This window comes from Oncorhynchus kisutch, linkage group LG14 (genome assembly GCF_002021735.2).
Source record: "Oncorhynchus kisutch isolate 150728-3 linkage group LG14, Okis_V2, whole genome shotgun sequence".
In the NCBI taxonomy this organism is placed as follows: Eukaryota; Metazoa; Chordata; class Actinopteri; order Salmoniformes; family Salmonidae; genus Oncorhynchus; species Oncorhynchus kisutch.
The window spans coordinates 86,291,750-86,301,749 of record NC_034187.2 but is presented as its reverse complement, the minus strand read 5'-3'; the positions used below and the strand labels follow the sequence as shown (position 1 = coordinate 86,301,749).

General features: G+C 42.0%; 1 protein-coding gene across 1 annotated transcript in view; it reads right to left on the bottom strand.

The window, feature by feature from the left end:
• The window catches only part of csmd2 (CUB and Sushi multiple domains 2), an 895,829-nt gene that overhangs the window by 820,322 nt on the left and 65,507 nt on the right, over positions 1-10,000 (bottom strand).

The following is a 10,000-nucleotide window of genomic DNA, read 5'->3' as shown; positions in this document are numbered from 1 at the left end:
CAGCTACGCAGAGGACAGGAGAACTGTTTACTATTGAGTGAGATTTAACAGCTCCTCCAATACATCTGCACTACACACACACACGCACACACAGCAATTGCACTAAAAGTTTAATAGTTAGTAGTTACCGTATTGCTGACTGTGCTATATTTTCTTTTTTGCAACATTAAATCACTATCAGTTACCATGTGGAACATTCAACCTTTGGATCGAAGAGTTTAGCACCAGAGGAAAATAAAAAATGGTGAAGATGTTGACTTCATTATTCTGCAGGTGTAAGGCTGACGTCACTCAATATCCCACAGGCTACAGAGAGGTCACTGTGCCGTCACAGAAACACAGCTCTGTCAATACAGGCAGAAAGACTCTGGAGGATTGATCATTTGGTACCACTCCCAACTACAAAATCTAATTGATCCCCTCAAAACTGGTAAATATCAAATTTGGTTAAGAATCCCCCCCATAATACTCAGAGGAGAACTTCCCTTCCCTTGAGGAAGCGATGTGCCCAAGGAAATGTGCTCATCTGTGGGGACACTGATGCGCGCACAGGAACATTACCTGATGTAACGACGACACGAGAGGACAGCTTTATTACAGGCCATAGTGTCACTGTCTTCATCTCCCCCATAGAAACAACAGTGACAGACCACACGAGGGGACAGCTCCATTATAGGCCATAGTGTCTCTAACTGTCTTCATCTCCCCCATAGAAACAACAGTGACAGACCACACGAGAGGACAGCTTTATTACAGGCCATAGTGTCACTGTCTTCATCTCCCCCATAGAAACAACAGTGACAGACCACACGAGGGGACAGCTCCATTACAGGCCATAGTGTCTCTAACTGTCTTCATCTCCCCCATAGAAACAACAGTGACAGACCACACGAGGGGACAGCTCCATTACAGGCCATAGTGTCTCTAACTGTCTTCATCTCCCCCATAGAAACAACAGTGACAGACCACACGAGAGGACAGCTCCATTACAGGGCATAGTGTCTCTAACTGTCTTCATCTCCCCATAGAAACAACAGTGACAGACCACACGAGGGGACAGCTCCATTACAGGCCATAGTGTCTCTAACTGTCTTCATCTCCCCCATAGAAACAACAGTGACAGACCACACGAGAGGACAGCTCCATTACAGGCCATAGTGTCTCTAACTGTCTTCATCTCCCCGTAGAAACAACAGTGACAGACCACACGAGAGGACAGCTTTATTACAGGCCATAGTGTCTCTAACTGTCTTCATCTCCCCCATAGAAACAACAGTGACAGACCACACGAGAGGACAGCTCCATTACAGGCCATAGTGTCTCTAACTGTCTTCATCTCCCCATAGAAACAACAGTGACAGACCACACGAGGGGACATCAGAAACGTAAACAGATGGGCCCAACACAGCACAGAAGAATACCAGGAAGCAACCACTAACCAAGAAATCCAACCACCCCTGGATCATCTTCCAGATAGCACATCCACTCATTGTAAAGAAGGCATCAATCTAGCAGTAAAACACATCAACTTAATATTCAGGCAAACTGCAAATTAACACAACTGAAATTGATAAAAAAATATATTTTTTTAAAGATTGCAGATTGTAAAATTATAACGTAAAATCGTAGAACACGAAGGCAAAACCAAAAGCAGAGACCCAAATAATGGTGAATTACACCTTAATAACTGTGAGGCTTTAAAATTCTATAAAAATTCACTCAGCACCAAAAAAGCACAGTACAACAGCAAGCAGCTGACACTAATTGAGGAGTCCATAAATGCAAACAACTTCTGAAAAAAAAATATATATATATATTCTAAACAAGAGGAATTAGTGATACAAAATGGTGACATATGGACAACCCATTTAAAAACACTCTACAACACCATTCAAATTGACAAACGCAGAACAACGACAAATTCATGAGAAGTTGATTGGATTACAAAAAGCTATAAAGGAAAATCAAAATCCATTGGACTCCCCAATTACTGACCAGGAGCTCTATAAGACACTAAACTATTACTGACCAGGAGCTCTATAAGACACTAAACTATTACTGACCAGGAGCTCTATAAGACACTAAACTATTACTGACCAGGAGCTCTATAAGACACTAAACTATTACTGACCAGGAGCTCTATAAGACACTAAACTATTACTGACCAGGAGCTCTATAAGACACTAAACTATTACTGACCAGGAGCTCTATAAGACACTAAACTATTACTGACCAGGAGCTCTATAAGAAACTAAACTATTACTGACCAGGAGCTCTATAAGACACTAAACTATTACTGACCAGGAGCTCTATAAGACACTAAACTATTACTGACCAGGAGCTCTATAAGACACTAAACTATTACAGACCAGGAGCTCTATAAGACACTAAACTATTACTGACCAGGAGCTCTATAAGAACTAAACTATTACTGACCAGGAGCTCTATAAGAAACTAAACTATTACTGACCAGGAGCTCTATAAGAAACTAAACTATTACTGACCAGGAGCTCTATAAGAAACTAAACTATTACTGACCAGTAGCTCTATAAGAAACTAAACTATTACAGACCAGGAGCTCTATAGGAAACTAAACTATTACTGACCAGGAGCTCTATAAGAAACTAAACTATTACTGACCAGGAGCTCTATAAGGAACTAAACTATTACTGACCAGGAGCTCTATAAGACACTAAACTATTACTGACCAGGAGCTCTATAAGAAACTAAACTATTACTGACCAGGAGCTCTATAAGAAACTAAACTATTACTGACCAGGAGCTCTATAAGAAACTAAACTATTACTGACCAGGAGCTCTATAAGAAACTAAACTATTACTGACCAGGAGCTCTATAAGACACTAAACTATTACTGACCAGGAGCTCTATAAGACACTAAACTATTACTGACCAGGAGCTCTATAAGACACTAAACTATTACAGACCAGGAGCTCTATAAGACACTAAACTATTACTGACCAGGAGCTCTATAAGAAACTAAACTATTACTGACCAGGAGCTCTATAAGAAACTAAACTATTACTGACCAGGAGCTCTATAAGAAACTAAACTATTACTGACCAGGAGCTCTATAAGAAACTAAACTATTACTGACCAGGAGCTCTATAAGACACTAAACTATTACTGACCAGGAGCTCTATAAGACACTAAACTATTACTGACCAGGAGCTCTATAAGACACTAAACTATTACTGACCAGGAGCTCTATAAGACACTAAACTATTACTGACCAGGAGCTCTATAAGACACTAAACTATTACTGACCAGGAGCTCTATAAGAAACTAAACTATTACTGACCAGGAGCTCTATAAGACACTAAACTATTACTGACCAGGAGCTCTATAAGACACTAAACTATTACTGACCAGGAGCTCTATAAGACACTAAACTATTACAGACCAGGAGCTCTATAAGACACTAAACTATTACTGACCAGGAGCTCTATAAGAAACTAAACTATTACTGACCAGGAGCTCTATAAGAAACTAAACTATTACTGACCAGGAGCTCTATAAGAAACTAAACTATTACTGACCAGGAGCTCTATAAGAAACTAAACTATTACTGACCAGGAGCTCTATAAGAAACTAAACTATTACAGACCAGGAGCTCTATAGGAAACTAAACTATTACTGACCAGGAGCTCTATAAGAAACTAAACTATTACTGACCAGGAGCTCTATAAGGAACTAAACTATTACTGACCAGGAGCTCTATAAGACACTAAACTATTACTGACCAGGAGCTCTATAAGAAACTAAACTATTACTGACCAGGAGCTCTATAAGAAACTAAACTATTACTGACCAGGAGCTCTATAAGAAACTAAACTATTACTGACCAGGAGCTCTATAAGAAACTAAACTATTACTGACCAGGAGCTCTATAAGACACTAAACTATTACTGACCAGGAGCTCTATAAGACACTAAACTATTACTGACCAGGAGCTCTATAAGACACTAAACTATTACAGACCAGGAGCTCTATAAGACACTAAACTATTACTGACCAGGAGCTCTATAAGAAACTAAACTATTACTGACCAGGAGCTCTATAAGAAACTAAACTATTACTGACCAGGAGCTCTATAAGAAACTAAACTATTACTGACCAGGAGCTCTATAAGAAACTAAACTATTACTGACCAGGAGCTCTATAAGAAACTAAACTATTACAGACCAGGAGCTCTATAGGAAACTAAACTATTACTGACCAGGAGCTCTATAAGAAACTAAACTATTACTGACCAGGAGCTCTATAAGGAACTAAACTATTACTGACCAGGAGCTCTATAAGACACTAAACTATTACTGACCAGGAGCTCTATAAGAAACTAAACTATTACTGACCAGGAGCTCTATAAGAAACTAAACTATTACTGACCAGGAGCTCTATAAGAAACTAAACTATTACTGACCAGGAGCTCTATAAGAAACTAAACTATTACTGACCAGGAGCTCTATAAGAAACTAAACTATTACTGACCAGGAGCTCTTTAAGAAACTAAACTATTACAGACCAGGAGCTCTATAAGAAACTAAACTATTACTGACCAGGAGCTCTATAAGACACTAAACTATTACTGACCAGGAGCTCTATAAGAAACTAAACTATTACAGACCAGGAGCTCTATAAGACACTAAACTATTACTGACCAGGAGCTCTATAAGAAACTAAACTATTACAGACCAGGAGCTCTATAGGAAACTAAACTATTACTGACCAGGAGCTCTATAAGAAACTAAACTATTACTGACCAGGAGCTCTATAAGGAACTAAACTATTACTGACCAGGAGCTCTATAAGACACTAAACTATTACTGACCAGGAGCTCTATAAGAAACTTCAGAGCCTCAAATATATATATATTTTTAAAAAGCATCCTAAATGAGATGCCCAATTTCACAAAATGTAAATTGTTATATTAAAACTATTTCATTAACCTCTCTTGGGTAGGGGGCAGTATTTTCACGTCTGGATGAAAACCTTGCCCAAGATAAACTGCCTGTCACTCAGGCATAGAGACTAGGATATGCATATAATTGGTCGATTTGGATAGAATACACTCTATACACTTTCTAAAACTGTTAAAATAATGTCTGTGAGTATAGGAGAACTGATATGGCAGGCGAAACCCCGAGGACAAATCATCCCCCCCAAAAAAATGTTCAGCGTACCACTGTTTCCAATGGCAATCACTTTTATTGTAAGGCCAAATCCTCTCAGATTGCAGTACCTAGGGCTTCCACTAGATGTCAACAGTCTTTATAAAGAGTTTCAGGCTGGTTTTTGGAGAAATGAGACAGACATTGTAGTTTTTCCAGGTGGCTCCCATTTTGGATGTAGTGTTTTGAAGCGCGTAGAAGAGAACGAGGTCTTTGGTATTTTTCTCAGGTAAAGACAATAACGATTCTCCGTCTTAAATGTTAGCATTTATTTACGTATTAGAGCACCTAAGGTTTGATTGTAAACGTTATTTGACTTGTTTGGAAAAGTTTATTAGTAACGTTTGGGATTCATTTTTATGTAGGGAAACTGGGTGGATTATTGACTGAAGCGCGCCAGCTAAACTGAGTGTTTTTGGATATAAAGAAGGACATTATCGAACAAAAGGACCATTTGTGATGTAACTGGGACCTTTTGGAGTGCCAACAGAAGAAGATCAAAGGTAAGGCATTTATTATATTGCTATTTCTGACTTTCGTGGTGCACCTGCCTTGTTGAAATATGTTTTTCATGCTTTTGTTTGAGGGGCGCTTTCCTCAGATAATCGCATGGTTTGCTTTCGCCGTAAAGCCTTTTTGAAATCTGACACAGTGGCTGGATTAACAAGACGTTAAGCTTCATTTTGATGTATTACACCTGTGAGTTTATGAAAGTTGAATATTTATAATTCTGTAGTTTGAATTTTGCGCTCCGCAATTTCACCGGATGTTGGCCAATTGGGACGCTACCTTCCCACCTGCCCATAAGAAGTAAAACCTGAGTATATGTTAAAGCCTTATCGACTTCCAAATAGCATTTGATACGGGACTGTTTTACACAGTTATTGAAAGTGGTGGATGTAAAGCATATGACATAATTAAATCAATACTGGCAATACTTGCAGCATCAAAATTGGCAAGAAAATAACATAATTATCTTACCACGGCCGGGGCCTTCACCAGGGTTGAAATCTGAACCCTGCACTCTTCAATAATTACATCAACGAATTGGCCACTCTTCTAGAAAAATCTAGTTAGTCTCCACAATTCAGAGGTTAAATGCCTTCTCTTCACAGATGACCTGTGCCTGCTGTCATCCACAGCACATGGCCTACAGCAGAGTCTGGCCCTGCTAGAGCAGTCCTGCCAGACCTGGGACCTGGACGTGCTAGAACAGTCCAGCCAGACATGGACCCTGAACCTGCTAGAGCAGTCCTGCCAGACCTGGGCCCTGGACCAGCTAGAGCAGTCCTGCCAGACCTGGGCCCTGGCCCTGCTAGAGCAGTCCTGCTAGACCTGGGCCCTGGCCCTGCTAGAGCAGTACTGCCAGACCTGGGCCCTGGCCCTGCCAGAGCAGTACTGCCAGACCTGGGTCCTGGCCCTGCTAGAGCAGTACTGCCAGACCTGGGCACTGGCCCTGCTAGAGCAGTACTGCCAGACAGTAAACCACAAAATACTAATATAATGGTTTTACAGAGAAGATCCAGAGAGAGAGAGAGAGAGAGAGAGACAGAGAGAGAGACAGAGAGAGAGGTAGAGAGAGGTAGAGAGAGAGACAGAGAGAGAGGTAGAGAGAGACAGAGAGAGAGAGAGAGAGAGAGAGAGAGAGAGAGAGAGAGAGAGAGAGAGAGACAGAGGCCTGCTTATACGTTCTCTGCACGCAGCACACCACGCACTGACTGACTGACTGATAAACATGAGCTCTCTGCTCACTTTACAAAATGTCTCCTTTGAAAGGCACAGAGAGGCCAAATATGACACACACAACAATATGACACAGACACACCACTCAACGGGAGCTTTGTGTTCAACAATCACAACTACTTGACATCCTCGTCTCCCCTCGTCTCTCCTCTCCTCCCTCTCCTCCCCTCACCCCTTCTCCCCCTCATGGAACCTTTCAGTCTCTTTACATCTCTCTCTCTGTCTCTCTCTGTCTCTCTCTCTGTCTCTCTCTGTCTCTCTCTACCTCTCTCTCTGTCTCTCTCTCTACCTCTCTCTACCTCTACCTCTCTCTCTGTCTCTCTCTGGCTCTCTCTCTGTCTCTCTCTCTACCTCTCTCTACCTCTCTCTGTCTCTCTCTCTGTCTCTCTCTCTACCTCTCTCTGCCTCTCTCTGCCTCTCTCTGCCTCTCTCTACCTCTCTGCCTCTCTCTGCCTCTCTGCCTCTCTCTACCTCTCTCTACCTCTCTCTGCCTCTCTCTGTCTCTCTCTCTACCTCTCTCTGCCTCTCTCTGCCTCTCTCTGCCTCTCTCTGCCTCTCTCTGCCTCTCTGCCTCTCTCTGCCTCTCTCTGCCTCTCTGCCTCTCTCTACCTCTCTCTGCCTCTCTCTGCCTCTCTCTGCCTCTCTCTGCCTCTCTCTGCCTCTCTGCCTCTCTGCCTCTCTGCGTCTGTCTTTTTATATTTTTTCTCTCTCCTCTCCTACTTCCTCCTTCTTCCTCCTTCTTCCTCCTACTTCGCCCTACTTCGTCCTACTTCCTCTACACAAATTGCTCCCTTTCTCTCTCTCGCCCTCTGTGCCCTCTGTGCCCTCTGTGCCCTCTGTGCCCTCTCGCATTTTCATTTTCTTCCAATTTTTCCTTAACCAAGGTTGTTATCCCTCTTTCATTTCCGTTTGGAGGGAGAGAGGAGGCAAGGGTGCCCCTGGCACCAAAGGAGCAGGGGAGAAGAAGAGAGAGAGAGAAAGAAATAGAGAGAGAGAAAGAGAGAGAGAAAGAAAAGAGGAATAGTTAGAGACAGATGACACAGCTGGAGGTGAATAATAAGATTACACAGCTGGAGGTGAATAATGAGACAGATGACACAGCTGGAGGTGAATAATGAGACAGATGACACAGCTGGAGGTGAATAATAAGACAGATGACACAGCTGGAGGTGAATAACGAGACAGAAGACACAGCTGGAGGTGAATAATAAGACAGATGACACAGCTGGAGGTGATTAATGAAATAGATGACACAGCTGGAGGTGAATGATAAGACAGATGACACAGCTGGAGGTGAATAACAAGACAGATGACACAGCTGGAGGTGAATAATAAGACAGATGACACAGCTGGAGGTGAATAATAAGACAGATGACACAGCTGGAGGCAAATAATAAGACAGATGACACAGCTGGAGGTGAATAACGAGACAGATGACACAGCTGGAGGTGAATAATAAGACAGATGACACAGCTGGAGGTGAATAATAAGACAGATGACACAGCTGGAGGTGATTAATAAGACAGATGACACAGCTGGAGTTGAATAACAAGACAGATGGCACAGCTGGAGGTGAATAATGAAATAGATGACACAGCTGGAGGTGAATAATGAGACAGATGACAGAGCTGGAGGTGAATAATGAAATAGATGACACAGCTGGAGGGGAATAATAAGACAGATGACACAGCTGGAGGTGAATAATGAAATAGATGATCCAGCTGGGGGTGAATAATAAGACAGAGCGATACAGCTGGAGGTAAATAACAAGACAGAAGACACAGCTGGAGGTGAATAATGAGACAGATGACACAGCTGGAGGTGAATAATGAGACAGATGACACAGCTGGAGGTGAATAATAAGACAGATGACACAGCTGGAGGTGAATAATGAAATAGATGACACAGCTGGAGGTGAATAATAAGACAGATGATACAGCTGGAGGTGAATAATAAGACAGATGATACAGCTGGAGGTGAATAATAAATAGATGACATAGCTGGAGGTGAATAATAAGACAGATTACACAGCTGGAGGTGAATAACAAGACAGATGACACAGCTGCAGGTGAATAACTAGACAGGTGATCCAGCTGGAGGTGATTAATAAGACAGATGACACAGCTGGAGGTGAATAACAAGACAGATGACACAGCTGGAGGTGAATAATAAGATTATACAGCTGGAGGTGAATAATGAGACAGATGACACAGCTGGAGGTGAATAATGAAATAGATGACACAGCTGGAGGTGAATAATAAGACAGATGACAGAGCTGGAGGTGAATAACAAGACAGATGACACAGCTGGAGGTGAATAACAAGACAGGTGATCCAGCTGGAGGTGAATAATAAGACAGATGACACAGCTGGAGGTGAATAACAAGACAGATGACACAGCTGGAGGTGAATAACAAGACAGATGACACAGCTGGAGGTGAATAATGAGACAGATGACACAGCTGGAGGTGAATAATGAGACAGATGACACAGCTGGAGGTGAATAATAAGACAGATGACACAGCTGGAGGTGAATAATGAAATAGATGACACAGCTGGAGGTGAATAATAAGAGATGATACAGCTGGAGGTGAATAATAAGACAGATGATACAGCTGGAGGTGAATAATAAATAGATGACACAGCTGGAGGTGAATAATAAGACAGATGACACAGCTGGAGGTGAATAACAAGACAGATGACACAGCTGCAGATGAATAACAAGACAGGTGATCCAGCTGGAGGTGAATAATAAGACAGATGACACAGCTGGAGGTGAATAACAAGACAGATGACACAGCTGGAGGTGAATAATAAGATTATACAGCTGGAGGTGAATAATGAGACAGATGACACAGCTGGAGGTGAATAATGAAATAGATGACACAGCTGGAGGTGAATAATAAGACAGATGACACAGCTGGAGGTGAATAACGAGACAGAAGACACAGCTTGAGGTGAATAACAAGACAGAAGACACAGTTAAATATGTGTTCTGCTGTGACGGAGGGAGACAGAGCAGTTCATCAAAGAGAGAGAGAGACAGAGAAAGAGAAAGAGAGAAAGAG